The 15873-nt window shown below is 44.9% G+C and overlaps 1 long non-coding RNA gene across 2 annotated transcripts in view; it reads right to left on the bottom strand.

The window, feature by feature from the left end:
- LOC141570533 (uncharacterized) overlaps positions 1–15569 on the bottom strand; it is a 52182-nt gene extending 36613 nt beyond the window's left edge. For both annotated transcript variants that reach the window (XR_012494618.1, XR_012494619.1), the window contains exons 1-2: positions 14263–15569; positions 13314–13422 (exon numbers count right to left, since the gene is read on the bottom strand). This is a non-coding gene — a long non-coding RNA (uncharacterized LOC141570533). The remainder of the gene's footprint in view (positions 1–13313; positions 13423–14262) is intronic.
- Positions 15570–15873: the final 304 nt, after the last annotated feature.

Genomic DNA, 15873 nt, shown 5'->3' with positions numbered 1-15873 from the left:
CAGCGGAAAGTCAGGCTGACAAGAGGAGGAAGAGAACAAGGTAAAAAGGAACCACGGTACTGCAGTCCTATTAAATAATGAGGCTGGCACCTAGCAGCTTGCTTCCGTGGCAGAAATTTTGCTGCAGAAAGTAGAAATGATCTCAGAGGCATAAGAATGGGTCTTCAGTCCCATTTGTGTGGAAACCAACTTGTCTCCCAACCCCTGGGCCAACTCCCAGAGCAGGACTTCCTGCCCCACAAGGTCAAGACCAAGGTCACACCTGCAACACCACCTGAAAGGTCAGGACTAGCATATCCTGGTCAGATTCTGCTCCACCACAAAAGATTCGTGCTTTCTGTCCTTCTCGATCATAGCCACCACCTCCAGGGAACCTGGAATTCCTCCTACCCAGCAGAGCCATCTGGCTTATTTCCAGAATCTTTGTTTAGCAAGCTGTCACTGTACAAACACAATCCTGCTGACCACCAAGAACAGAGATCTGCTTCAGGTCCAGGGTGACAGGGGAATGTGGAGCTGCCAGCTGTAAAACAAAGAGCTGTGCCCACCCGAGATTATCTGAGATCCACCCTGACTGCTTCCTCTCTGCCCACACACATTTGGGCATTTCTGGCCTAAAGGACGTGAGGCTGTCCTTTCCCTTGTTGCCAGCCTGCAAGGGAACATCAGTGCCTCTGAGGGGTGTCTCTGATCCTAGGACTTTTCCCGGCATGTGGCAGCCTCCAAATTCTGAGGCTTAGGGAAGCATCCAGGAGGCCCTCTGAGAGGCACGCCCTGCCTGGGCCACAGAGCTCTGGCATGACGCTTTCCCTCAATGTGCCTTCCTGAGCAGAAGCACCCACATGAACTCCCAGCTCCCCTTGCTAGGACTTCCGATGCTGGCACTGGGCCCCTTTCCCTGTGCCCAGTGCTTCAGCACCTGCAGTAACGGTTACAGGATCTGTAACCCAAGGGGCAGACCTCCCTGGCCAAGGAGACAGTGCAGGGTCTGGCTTGTTTGAAAGAGGCTCGGGGTAAGAGACGTAGCTTGACATGTGCTCCATCTGGAACAGAGCTCTCTGTTATGCTCTGCTCCCTTAAAAGCATGGATTGAGTCTCCTCAAAGCTTTGGAGCTAGTCCTGCCAGGTCTGGCTTATTTCAGTGGACCAAAAACAACTCCTGATGGAAAGGCTGAGCCACACACCTCAGTCTGAGCACTAGTTTCCTCATTTATAAAACAGGGATAAACTGTTGATATCTGACAGTTGCTGCAAATTAACGCAGAGAGCCTAGCCTGTGCCTGGCGCTAAGTAAGTGCTCATGAAACAGGTGCTGGTATTAGCTGTTGCTGCGTCTGAGAGAGGCACTGAGAGGTGGTGAAGGTGGAACAAGTTTGCAAATCCCCCCTGGGAAGCTTTTCCCACCCAGGCCAGCTCCTGAGTGTTAGCTCTGGGTTTTGTTTATCTGTATAGGTAGCAGCCTCTCTCTTCCTGTGACAAGCCGCTTGCTTTCTTCTTCCCAGCTAGGGCCTGGTTCCCTCACTGTGTGTCACTTGGATGGCCTCAATCTATAATCCTGCGTTAGGCCTCAGTGAATAATAGCCGAGCAGAAGGCTGGGGGCTCCTCCTCCAGAACCTGAGTGAAAAATGGAAGCAGAAGTCTGATATCTCCAGTTAGGTTCCTGTTTTCTGACAGGCCTCTATGGCTGCTTCCCTGGGATTTGGATGCTGAGCTCTTGTTCGAAAATATTCCACTTCAGACCAATAACTCAGACTTCAGGCATAGGATGAGGAGCTGGGCAAGGCCTGTCCTCTGAGTATGTCTGGCACGCACACGGATACTTATGTACCTTCACGGAGGGAATGGCCTTGTTCCTAAAACGGCCAGTCAAGCCAGTGAAGCTTATTCTCCTCTTTTCCCCATTACGTCATGGACAGACTGCTTTGAGTTGGGCAGGAGTAGGAACAATCAGGGGAGGAAAGTGTAAGAATGAGATGAGGCCCTGGAGATCTCCTCCCTGCCCCATGACCATTCCCGCAGTAGAGCGTAAGTGAATATTAGCACTGAAAGGGACCTTAGAGATTTTCCGGTCCAGTAGTGAGTGAGTGTGTGAGTGTGTCTGTGTGTGTGTGTGTGTGTGTGTATGTGTTTACATTTGGTTTGTTTATTGAGGCATAATTTACATACAGTAAAATTCATCCTTTTTAGATATAGTGTTATAAATTTTGACCAACTTATACTAAAAATCAAGATAGAGAGTAATTCTATCACCCCAAAATTTCGCCAGTGTCCCCTTTGTGGTTAATCCCTTCTTTCCATCCCATATTCTGGAAGCTACTGATCTGTTTTCTGACACTATAGATGTGCTCTTTACAAAAAGCCATAGAAAAGGAATCACATACAGTATGTGGCCTTTTGAACCTGGCTTCTCTTACTTAGCACAATGTACATTATTGCATATATCGGTTGTGCATTCCTCAATATTCTGTTTTTATATGTAAAGAAACTAAGGCCCTGGGGGGGTGGGCAGGCAGAAAGGAGGTAGAAGAGCAGGACTTGGAGTCCAGGCCCCCACTACCACCTCCCCCTTAGGCCCATTGGCCACGACTTCTTTCATAAAACGTGATCTTTTTAACCCCCAAAACCCAGGAGCTCCAGTTTGAGAAAGCACACGATCAAAAAACCTGCACACTGAAGAGAATGTATGATTATTCGTCTTACAGAAGCTGCTTACTGGGAAACAGAGAGAAGCAATGGTGTATATCAGAGTGAAGCATTATTTGTTCAGTTAGCAAGTAGTGCTTTGTAGACCCCTCCCAATAAGTCTGGAGCGCTCCCATGCTTTCTCCAAATAGATTAACACAGAATAATGAAGCGATAAAAGCTACCTGGAAGCAAAGTGCTGGAACAGACCCCAGGGACAGAGGGATCTAGGCTACAGTGGTATAGCCATGAAAACCAGGCCAAGTGGAGGAGATAAACTGGGGGTCCTCTCAGTTAGAGATCTCAAAATCCAGAAGTTGCAAATAATTGGAGTTTCTTAAATATTATTATAAACTCATAAATTTAAATATATTTAGTATATTTCAGTCCACCACATTTATTATCCTTATTGATGTCCAAAGTGTCCCCTTTGTGGCCACTAAAAGCCTCTACAAGTTGGCTCCTGAATCTTAGACACGACCTTGGCAGTCTTTGATAGTTTCATTGCTATCTGGTATGGCAAGATAATGCAGAATCATCTTGTACATTTCCTGTCTCATACCTAGGACCCAAGTGAGTGGAAGACTAATTCATGCTTTGCTATAAAATCAGGGGGTCCTGTGATAGACTTTGCTTATGGAAATTGAGTCCCCCATGCCTCCAGACTATTAGAATTGAAAATTCCTTTAACAATCAACTAGCTCAGAGTCTTGATTCTACAGAATAGGAAACAGAGGCCCAGAAATATCAAGTGATTTACACAAGGTTACACAGAACTATGGCAGGGCAAGGGTTAAAGACTGGGTTACCCGAATCCTGATCTCTTGTGCTTCCCATAGCCCTACCTCCCCTTATATGTCCTCAGCCCTTTACTCGGGCCCTTCCATACAATCCACACCCCAGCCTTTGCTGTGTGTGCTGAAATGTAGACAAAGAGAGTAGAACTATCCCAATTTCAAAATTTACTATAAAGCTACAGTAATCAAGACAGTGTGGTACTTGTATGAGGATAAACATATAAATCAATGGAACAGACTTGAGAATGAAAAAACAAATCCTTATCAATTGATTTTTAACAAGACTGGTAAAATAATTCAAGGGGGGAAAGAATCATCTTTTCAACAAATGGTGTTGAAACAACTATAAATGAAATTGAAGTTGAATGAAATTGGACCCCTACCTCACATCATATACAAAAATTAACACAAAATAGATCAAAGATACTAATACTGTAAAATTCTTAGAAGAAAATACAGAAATAAATCTTCATTACCTTGGATTAGGCAATAGTTTTTTACACATAATACTCAAAGTACAAACAACCATTAAAAATTAAAAATTGGACTTCATCAAAATTGAAAACTTTTTTGCTTCAAAGGACACCATCAAGAAATTGAAAAGACAACCCCCAGAGTGAGAGAAAATATTTGAGGAGCATATAACTGACAGACACTTGTATCTATAAATACATATAGAACTCTTGAAACTCAATAATAAAACAACACAATAAAAAATGGACAAAGGATCCATACAGACAGTTCTCCAAAGAAGATGAACCAACGGTCAACAAGCACATGAAAAGAAGCCTAATATCACCAGCCATCAAGAAAATGCAAATCAAAAACACGATGATATAACATCTCACACCCACTGGAATGGTTATCATCAAAGAGAGAGATTATAACAAGTGTTGGTGAGTATGTGGAGAAATTGGAGCAGTCATACATTACTAGTGGGAATATAAAATATTACAACCACTTTGGAAAATAGTCTGGCAATTCCTCAAAAATTTAAACATAGAGTTACCATATGACTTGGCAATTCCACTCCTAGGCATATACCCAGGAAAAATAAAAACATATGGCCGTACAAAAATTTGGACACTAATGTTCATAGCAGCATTATTTATAATAACCCAAAAATGGAAATAACGCAGATGTCTATCAACTGATAAATGCATAAACAAAATGTGATAGATCCAAACAATGGAATATCATTTGGCTATAAAAAGGAATGAAGGACTGATACATAGTACAACATGGATAAGCCTTGAAAACATGCTAAGTGAAGATGCCAGTCATAAGAAACCACATACTGTATGACTATATTTAGATGGAATGTCCAGAATAGGCCAACCAATAGAGACAGGAAGTAGATTAGTGATTGCCTAGGGCTGAGGGGTAGGGGGAGAAAAGTTACTGCTAATGGGTGTGAGGTTTCTTTTAGGAATGATGAAAATGTTCCAAAATTGATTGTGATGATGTTTGTACAACTCTGTGAATATACTAAAAATTATTGATTTGTACACTTCAAGTGAGTGAATTGTATGGTATGTGAATCATATTGCAGTAAAGCCATGAGAGAGCAGGAGAGAGGAAGGATGGGGGGGGGGGGGGAGAAAGAGAGAGAGAGAGAGAGCTATAGACCAGGAAGAAATCCAAGCCTGTTTTTCTAAGTTGCCAAGAGAACAGGGCTGGTCCCCATAAAGAGCAGGTGTAGTTAGCCACAGGGACTTTGAAATCCTGCCTAGTGTCAAAGACAGGGTTGGTAGGTGCCAGGTCATCCCAGAGCAAGTGGTCGATTTCAGCCATCTCTGCCCACTCTGGGAATTCAAACCCTTGAGACCCCTTGTAGGGAACTAATGAAATTAGGTGGGTTAGTGCCTGCAGAATAAGAGACCCACTCAACACATTCTCCTACACCCAATATGAACCTTGTTTCCCAAAGCGTTAAGCCCTAGGGACATTCGGGCAGCAAGAGGAAATGCCCTGGATGGAGTCAGAAGACACAGGTTCTAGTCTTGGATCTTCCATCATTAGCAGTGTGGCTCATGGTAGCCCAGCCCAATGTTAAAAATACAGAGTTCCAGGCTCCACCTCCAGAGAGTCCAAATCAGAAGGTTTGAGAAGGACCCCAGGAATCTCCATTTTAATAAGTAACCCTACCTGCACAGCAATGGAAACAATCAACAAAATGAAAAGGCAACCTATGGAATTGGAGAATATATTTGCAAATTATATATCTGATAAGAGGTTAATACCCAAAATACATAAAGAACTCCTAAACTCAATAACAAAAATCAAATTGAAAAATGGGCAAAGGAACAGAACATTTTTCCAAAGACATACAAATGGCCAACAAGTGCGTGAAAAGGTGCTCAACATCACTAATCACCAGGAAATGCAAATTAAAACCACAATGAGATATGACCTCATACTTCTTAAAATGGCTATTATCAAAAAGGTAAGAGATAACTAGTGCCTGAGAGGATGTGGTGAAAAGGGAACCCTTGTGCATCGTTGGTGGGAATGCAAATTGGTGCATACTATGTAAAACAGTATGGAGGTTCCTCACAAAATTAAAAATAGAACTGTCATATGATCCAGCAATTCCATTTCAGGGTATATATTCAAAGAAAATGAATTCACGATTTCAAGGCATTATTTACAATAGCCAAGACATGGAAACAACCTAAGTGTCCATTGATGGATGAATGGATAAAGAAAATGTGAGATAGATTTACATAGAGATACATACAGAGGGTGCCAAAAAAAAATATGTATGCACATTTTAAGAAAGGAAAAAACTGTATTAAAATTGTAATATTCAATATATACTAATAACAAAAGATGAATACAAGTCACGTGTATATATATATTTTTTTGGCACCCCTGGTATGTATATATGCAATGGAATATTATTGAGCTATTAAAAAAAGCAGGAAATCCTGCCATTTGAGACATGGATGGACCTTGAAGACATAATGATAAGAGAAATAAGTCAGACGGAGAAAGACAAATATCCTGTATGGCCTCACATAAATGTGGAATCTAAAAATACCAAACTCAAAAAGTAAATAAATAAAAATAAAAATGCCAAACTCATAGAAACAGAACAGATTGGTCAGAGGTGGGGGTGGGGATGAGTGAGTAAATGGGTGAAGGGGGTCAAAAGCTACAAACTTCCAGTTATAAGATAAGTCATGGAATATAATATACGACATGAAGACTATAGTTAACAATACTGTATTGTATATTAGAAAGTTGCGAAGAGGGTAAATCTTAAAAGTTCTCATTATAAGAAAAGAAATTGTAACTGTGAGCTGATGGATGTTAACTCATTGTGGTAATAATTTCTCAATATATACATATATCAAACCATTATTTGGTACATCTTAAACTAATACAATGTTATATGTCAATTATATCGCTATAAAACTGGAAAAAAGTAATATTAGGTGATGCTTATAGGCCAATGGGAACCACTGGACGAGAGGCTTCCCATGTTTTCTTTCAGCCTGACAACTGTATGGAAAGAGGGTTTGATTGAAGTTCAGAAAAGACACATAACTCCCACCTACCTCTTCTCCAATCAAAAGGCCCACCTCCATCCTCCCCAGGGCAACGGTCTGTGCACTACCATCTGGCTGCACCCAGGATTTCCCTAAACCAGCTCTAACCCCCTCTGCTGGCTTTCTGCTTGCCACACTCACAAAGCAACGTGGAAGGAAGTTTTCTCGTCAGGGACTAAGGACACTCCATGTACACATGCACACACGTGCACACACACGCACGTGATTATGAGCCAATCTACTGAGCAGTGAAATGCTTCTCTCCACACTCAGTGAACTCACTGAGCCTGCAGATGAATACATCAAGTCAGAAACAAAGTGCAAACATTGGGATCAAACCAACAGATAAATTACAAATTGAATCAGTGGCTCTCCCTCTCACTCTGCTGTCGAGGCAGGTTATTAGCTGTCTGGACATGCCCAGTGGCTGGCAACACCCCCACACACATGCAAACAACATCCACGAAGCCCCTCCTGGTCAGGCAAGAAGCAGAGGTGACCTTGACACTTGTCACTCCTAAGCCTTTAGCACCAAGGCCCGTGACAGCACTCAGGATTCTGAGCTTTGGGCAGGAAAAAAACAAACTTTCCTTTGGCTCTCGCACAAGGTACCAGCTGGTAAGCCCACAGAACTTCTGCCAGTTCACTCACACAGTGTTCTGTGCCATTCCCCAGTCCCTGCTGCCCCCTCCCGCCCCCTCCACAGTCCAGCCTCATGTTACAGCAGAATAGGAATGACCACCCGGCAATGGCCTCACAGAGAAAGGAGGAACTGGCAGAAGTGCGTCTCCCCCAAAGAAAATAAGAATGAGGCAGGGTTGATAAATGACCCAGAGGGAAGGTCTGATGGAAGACACAGCGGGGACATTTAAATCTACAAACGCTTACTGCGATCAGCCATGTGGCATGTGTGGTGCTGGCTGCTGAGCTTACAGAGCTGAGTAACCGCGCTCCCTTGTCCTCAAGGATCACATCTTCTAGTAGAAGACGCAGACAACCGATGGCACACCAGGCAGAGGGGCACAGGTACAAATAAAATGCACATAGCAAGGGGCAACTACTTCTCCCTACGAGGAAATGAGGACAGACGTGGCATGAAAATTTCTGACCTATTTAGGGAGCAGTGAGTGGAGCCCATGACTGGAACATGCCAAGTATGGAGGACTGGCGTGGGCATGGAGGAACAATAAGTCAGGGCTGGAGACCAAAGAGAGACACTGTGATGGCTCAAACCATGGCGGGGCCCAGCAGTGAGGATGGAGGGAGGGCACAGATTCACAAGATGCTGTGGTACAATATAAAGGCCCTGGTGACTCAATGACTATGGGGGCTGGAAAGGGACAAGAGAGCATTCAGTATTTCAGAGGATTCAAGTGAGGGTGGAGGAATGGTGCAGGATTAGTAGACTTAAGACCTGGTCTAAAACAGTGTGAGGCCAGAGCTGGCAGGTTAGAGCAGGTTTCCTGCGAATAAAAGCAGTGAGGGAGGTGAAATGATAGGAGGTGGTGTTCAGAAAGGGCGTTTCAGAGGTGGAATAATTTTGAGGCATCCAGGGTATGGCCATGGGGGTAGCTGAACTGGAGAGAAGCCGGTAGGTCAGAGTGGAGGAGGTAACGGTCATTCCAGTGAATGTGGAGGTCACTTGGAATGACCGTAGGAGGTCGAGTGGAGGAAGAGCCTGGGACTCAGTGACTTATCCTAGGGGAAGGTGGAGATGTGAGCTGGACGTCCGAAGAGGAGGGTACTGAGGATGAGGAGAGGATGGAATAACCAATTGATGCTCCTTTTGAAGAAGAAGGGCTCCCAAACAGAGTTCACAGGTCAGTGGCCTGAAGGCAGCAGTGAGAGGAAGGGGAAGGGCACGCCTGCCTGCAGTTTCACCCAGATTGCCCTCAGAAGTACATCTGGGATGACACTTTCTCCACCACTTCTGGAAATAAAAGCCAGTCCCATGTGGGAGCCGATGCTGTGTGTGGTGCTCTGCGCAGACCGGATGACTTCTGCTCTAGAACCTTTTTCCCATCCACCCCGCTCCTCTCTGGGAATGTGTCCTAGGTCAGGGCTCGAGGCTCCCCACCCCAGTCTGCAAGGGCCATCTGGTGGGACGACCTCTTGGGGAAACAGTCTGATGATGATATGCCTTTGATTTTTTTAGCCATATAGGGTTCAGTCGATAGGATTCAAGGTGAACTGCCTCATCCAACCATTTTCGGTCTCCGTGAACACATTGAGAAAAGATTCTCCCTTATTTGCGGTTCTCCTGTCACCTTTTACTTTCCCTTTCCACACAAGCAGCACACATTTTATTCTTCCAGTTTTTCTATATAGGACATTTCCTCCAGGTCCTATAAAACCAGTTAGAATAAGTCTCTGCTTGGCCTTGCAAAGTTGGGCACCTACACACATGGGCCCACCTCATATGGAGTTCCCAACAACAAAATAAGACCATGTTGTTTTCCTCCCCAAAAAGTACATGCAGAGTCTTCATTGAATAATATCATCCTATAATTGGTCATAGAAATAAAATAAATGAAGACAAAGTATAGCAAAGGTTACCCAGGTCTCCAACACAATAATGTCCTTTTCTTAATGAGCTATTAAAGCAGCAGATTAGGACACATCCGTACAAGGCGTTACCAGCACCTTGAAGCATCAACCTTTGTGTCTGTTTGTTTTAACAATTTGAAACAGAACCATTTGCAAAAATGTCATCAAAATGAGTATAGTTTTGTGACACAGTGCTGTCCTTAGAGCCATACTGTCATCCCATGACGGGGACATGTTTGGAGCGCTGAGATCTGGCTCTTCTCTTCCTCACTGCCAATCTGGGGTTGTCAGCATGAGGGGTCCAACTGCCCTTTTCAAAGCCCTCAGTGCCCCTAACCTGCTGCCCATGACACCCTGGGAATAAATAATGATTTTCTGAGGATATCTGAAATCAAACAAATTTCATTAGTAATATTAATTTACACTAAATTCTAAATCTGGGCCCCAGTTTGAGAGCCTAAGGCTGAGATGCTTGGTGCCTTTCAGGTGGAAATAAATACATGGGCTTTGTGATAGCATTGACTTCTGTTCAGAGGACCCCTCCCTTTTATTTCTGGAACCAATGGTGCGATCTGAAGAGATAGGCTGCTGGTAGAGGGCTCCCAGGCTTATGAGGCTGAACCCCCATTTTGTTTATGAAAGTCATCTTCATGCATATCTGCACTGAAGTTCCCAACAGGGGGCTGTCACAAGCAGGGATACTATTTGACAGCAACAACAAAGCCATAAAGTTCCTCTAACTCAGAAGTAATGCCAATGCTATCAATAATTTTCTCTTGCCCAGAATTCTATATTCATATCCACGTGAAATTTATATATATAGGGAAAATTTCTGAGCAAATACATTGGAAGTTTGAAATGTCATTTGCTAAGGGTGGTCTACGGTGCCTAAAATTGGAACATTTGAGTGAAATCTCTCAGAGGAAAAACAGAGTTCTCTACATTTACACATGACCAAGTTTCTACATTCCGGTAGCGTTCACCAGCTCTTAGCGCTTACCTCTGACCCCTGCCTCTCCCACTCTTTCTATCTCAATAGTTGGCCCTTTCTACCCCTCCTCTGAAAAGCGCACACATTTAGTGCAGCTCTGTTACTTAGCATGACAGGGCAATAGCTGAAATGTCACCAGGAAATATCAAGACGAGTATAATTTGAAGAAAGCTGGGATAGGTTGCCCGTGTATGTAATAAAACGCACCCAGGGAGAAGTAACGTCATGTCACACACCTGTCTGAACCGGACACTAGAGCTCGAGCTACATGTGCCATCGGAAGCACCACCTACCACTCAAGGCTGAAAAGTGACTTAAGTCACCTGGTGTCCTTGGAAGGAGCCCAGCACAGCCCCCACAGAAGAAAGCCACTTCCTCATGTCACTGAGCTGCTATTTCCAGATCTAAGGGACACAGGAACAGCTCAGATTAGTGGCAATCTAACCCGGGTCACCAGCCCCAGTAACAGATAGACATTGCTTTCAAAACCTGAATCACATCTCGGTTTAACAAGTGAGGCACAGAGGCTGTATGAGTGGCCTTGGAACTGGCACAGGATCAAAGCTTCTTCTCTGCCTCCAGGGGCCAAAACTATTGACCCCTAAACTGCCCCAGCCCTTACAGCAAATGGTTGAAATTCCCTTACACCTAGATTCTGACTCACAGTTTCTCTGCTTCTCTCTTCAGCCCAGAACACAAACAGCCTATCTTCCTGCTCTGATCATTAGAACTTAATTTCCCTCATTTGAAAGACCATCATGTTACTAATTTGGAAAAGAAAATGCTCTTCGAATTTTTCTTTGACTTGGAAGGAACTTCACTATCTCCTGGGACAAAGCCACATCTTCTTCTTCTTCCCATATGACATGCGCCCTTGATGATCCCCCATGGAGCCCCCCACCCCCGCTTCCTAATGCCTTGGGGTCAACCTCTAACCTTGCTCCCCCAGCCGCCACACTCCACATGACATAGAATCCTATCAGTTCTGCTTTGCTCCGTTCTTACTGCTTCTGCCTTAGCTGAAGTCCAGAGCTTGACCTGCACCATTTGCAGTAACATCCCTGAATTGGATCAAAACCCTCCACCACTTATCAAAATATATCCATTTCCTGCTTAAAACATCGCGATGGCTCCTTATTGCCATCGGAATTCACCTGGTTTAATTTCACAAACATATATTGCACGCTCACGACGTGTTAGGCTGGGGCTGATGATATTAGGTTGGTGCAAAAGCAGTTCGTGTTTAAAAGGTTAAAATTACAAAAACTGCAATTACTTTTGTACCAACCTAATATATAGGCAAAGGAGGCTGAGTCTTCCCCTGAAAGAGTTCACAAGAGTCTGCCAGTGGGATAGGCACATACATGAACATGGCTTCATGTGAAAAGCACTAAAGTGAACGAAATTATAAAACATTTTGGAATCTGGGGGCCAGAGGTTCGAAGACACTACAGGAGACTGGTGACATTTGAGCTGAGGCTTAAGGGGTAAGTAGGTATTTGTCAAGTGGGTACTGACGAAAGGGACGCCATGGGATCTTTCTGGGAAGGCAAATGACTTGGACAAAGACATAGAACTATGAAAGCTCCTGAGTGGTTCAGGTCCGCTGAATGGATGACCCACTGTCCCTGGTCATCACTGCCCCATGCCACATGTACCACCTTTAGCAGAAGACCATCTAAAGCAGGCTACAGCAGGTAGGAAGCCAGGCATCCAAATAACAAATCCAACTCAGAATGCAGCTCCTTCCCACAGATCTACAAAGGGGCTGTGGAAGGGCAGGAAGAGGAGGTAACACCCAGTCCTGAGACTCTAAAGGGAAGTCTATGGACCAGTCTCCATCAGCATCTCTCTGGATGAGGCATTCCCATAGCCCTAAGATAATGATATCCAGTGACAATGAGCAGCCCCACTGATGTCCTGGAGACCTACCCCTCAGAATGCTGGCTGTTCAGCACTAACCAAGTACCACAAGACATTAGCAATGTACAGTAAAGGGCATTGCCCCTAACCACAAAGTATTCACAATCTCAGAGTGTACATGAGACACAGTGCATACATGAGACCCAGTCTCGGTGCATATATGCAGAGCAATGAGTGGGCATGGCAGAATATAATGACATGCCCAACTGAAGGTCACAGCAGTAACTGAGCTCTTCAGATTGTGTAAGTCTGATCCGTGTGGGCTGGAGTCATCAGGGATAGGTTCAAGGACTAGGTGGGTGGGGCATGAGCTGAACCATAGAGATTTGGTGGGATCTGGGTAATAAAAAAAAAGAAGAAAAGAAAAAAAGAACAACCTGGGGGAACATTATCAGCCAAGGCAAGAGCCAGGACACCTATCCCCTTAGAATTGTAAGATGTCTTGGTGCTCATCCATGTCAATTCTTAGCCACTACAAAACTCTTTCTGCAGCCCCCAGACTATTAAAGCTCTTAACTGGGTGCTGTCAGGGCAAGAGAAAAGAACTGAATGGAGAGATTGTGTGGCAGACACAAATTCCTCTCTGTGCTGCTTTTCCTGATAGTGACACCTTCCTCCAAGAGACCAGCATCCTAAATCTTAAAACACCTTACCTTGGGGCTCAGGGGACAATCCTTCCCCTCTCCCCGCCCCGTGCCCCAGCCCTGTATCTCAGCAAAAATGTCATCCCCATCCAGGGTGACAGTTTGCCCTGCAGAACAGAGCAATCAGCTCCCATTCTCGGCATCCATATTCATGGGAAGTGTTCACGCTCTGACCTGTAGCCTGTGTGGGATGTCAGCCTGGGAGTCCAAGCTGATGGTCCCCAGAAGTGCACTTCAGGAATTAGTCCACAGCCATCTGCCTCTTCTCCAAGTAAGTTGGGCCCTGGGAGGAATAAACAGCTGTTGTCATTGCAGTCCCAGAGAAGCATAAAATCGGGCAAGGGCGAAGGGAGGTGGGACCTCTCCCAGCCAAGGCTGCTCCTGAGAGTGTTTGAAGGTTATTAGTGTGGCTATAATCAGGCCATTAGCTGAATGCAGGTGGAGAATGAAGTGGCTTTGAAATTGCTTTCCAGAGAAAGCAGAGCCTGTGTTGGTATAATCTATGCATATGATCTCTTTCAAGTAGCTCTTCAGCTTCCTACATGACCAAGGGGGTAGGACTCAGGTCTCCAGCTAACTACAGTCAGAACTAGCCTCTTCCCTAGCCCTCAAAAGGGAACAGGGCCCTCCAGCCAAAGCCCTGCCCTCTACCTGTTCCACCTGTCCCATGTGAGCAAGTACAAGCCATGAGTTCCTTTCTCATACTCCGAGTCAGGGTCCAGAGACTCAGTTGGCTCGTAAACACTTCTTTTTAGTTCACAGGAAGGTGGTCTCACTCTGCACCCCAGCATAAGCAGCGGCCAGTGCACAATGCCCAGGGTAGCCATCCAATCCCCTCAGTCTTCCCAAGGGGACTCAACAGCAATCTCATTTCCAAGGGCAGCTGAGAGAGGGGTCCTCAGAAAGGCCTGGACAGGATGAAACTCCTTTTGAGCCACTTAGCTGACCCAGGCCTTCTCCTTCAGAGGTAGCAGGAAGAAGCAGTGTCCCCACCTTCTGTTCCTTGGGGTTCCTTATCTTCGTTCATGGCACCCCATCCATCCGTCTCCCCAAGACAAAAGTTTGAGTCTTATCCTTTCGCTCACCCTCTCCACATCCAATCAATGATAAATTCTATACTTACATCCCTTCAGTCCAACCACTCTCCTCCTCCCCACTTCCACTGCAGTTGTTTCTGGCTCCTACCACAACAGCCTGACCGGGCCCTCTGCAGGCAATTCTGTCTCTTTCCAAACCCATTTTCCACACTGCAGCCAGAGTCATCTCCCAGGAATTTCAGATATGACACTCTAATGCCTCTGATCAGTCTGTCTGTCATTCTCATTGTCCTTAGGAAGGTATCCAAACGCCTCATCTGACCCCTTGCACTTCCATGAGCCTATGCTGTGGCCACACTGAAATTGCTCACATGTCCCAGCAGTTTTGCTTATCTCACCAGCAGCCTTTGCACACACTGCTGCCTCTGCCTGGAATGTAGACCCATCCAATCAAATGTGTTGACGCTTGGTTCTGTGAGTCTTATCATTGAACAATGGTAATTAGCGTGTAGTATATAGCCTGACTCATGCTGGATGAATGACTTGGCTATGATGCCAGGAATAGAAGCGTAGTCATAGCCTCCATGCCATCTAGTTCCCTACCACGGGAACTTTGATGCGCCAGAATGTGCTTTTCAACCTCAGGTTGTATAAAATACTTTTGACACATCTGTCCACTGTTTTCAGAGCAGGTTGATGAGAGTCATGCGAGAACACAATCTTCTGAGCTGCTGTTTGCCGATTTCATGAACAAGTGAAGGGAAGCCAATTGAATTACAAGCTGACTCACAAAGTAGAAATTGCTCCATCTGGCTCAGCCTTCTTCTTAGGCCAGTTTTTCTGTCAATCCTCCTTGGTACCCCCAGGCCTACCCAGGTCTCTTTCACAAGCCAGCAGATGTGTTCGATGTAATGTTGGCAAAATGACATACAGATGGTCACCCATATGGTGCCAGTTTGGACCTGACTCTTGCAGAAAATTCTGGAAGCCCATTCAGCTATGAAGGACACCCACCAGCTTCCTGCACTGCGTCCAAAGCTGACTGCTCACGGGGACACTGGTGGGAAGCAGGTGTTTCACATAAATGGACCAACCTCTGCAAATCACCACCAATCAAGTCACTGGTGCAGGAGAAAATAAACTGAGAAAGAATTATCATCCAAGAGATAAAATGAACTGATGGCCAAGAAGGCAAGGGATAAGTCTGGATTTCCATGACACAAATTGTTATATTTCAGGCAGGCTTTGCCTTAGAATATGCTAGAAGCTTGGAGACAGAGGGTGTGAGGACTTCAAATTTAATTCCAGATGATGCAATATCTGGGGATGTTCAGCCTCGTAAGGGGCCAAAGAATAGATTCATTCAGCCAGTTGTTCAATAAATACTTACAATATTCCAGGCATTTATTGAACAACTACAATGTGCCAGGCACTGTACTAGGTGCTGGGAGCATAAAGGTGAACAATTCCCGTAAGGACCCTTCTTTCCAGAGACTTGCATTGTAATTGGGGGAAGATAGAGAGAGAAACGAATAAGAAAAATTCCGATAGTAAAAAGTGCTATTCAGAAAAGTAAAATAGGATGATGTTATAGAGAAGAACTGGGTGTCTACTTTAGATCAGGTAACTAAGCGCGTCCTCTCTGAAAAGCTGACATGTGAAGCTACAATCTGAACGACAAGGAGGGACCAGCTAAC

This window comes from Rhinolophus sinicus, linkage group LG03 (genome assembly GCF_036562045.2).
Source record: "Rhinolophus sinicus isolate RSC01 linkage group LG03, ASM3656204v1, whole genome shotgun sequence".
NCBI lineage: Eukaryota > Metazoa > Chordata > Mammalia > Chiroptera > Rhinolophidae > Rhinolophus > Rhinolophus sinicus.
The sequence above is the reverse complement of the archived record's forward strand: the minus strand, read 5'-3'. Positions and strand labels throughout refer to the sequence as shown.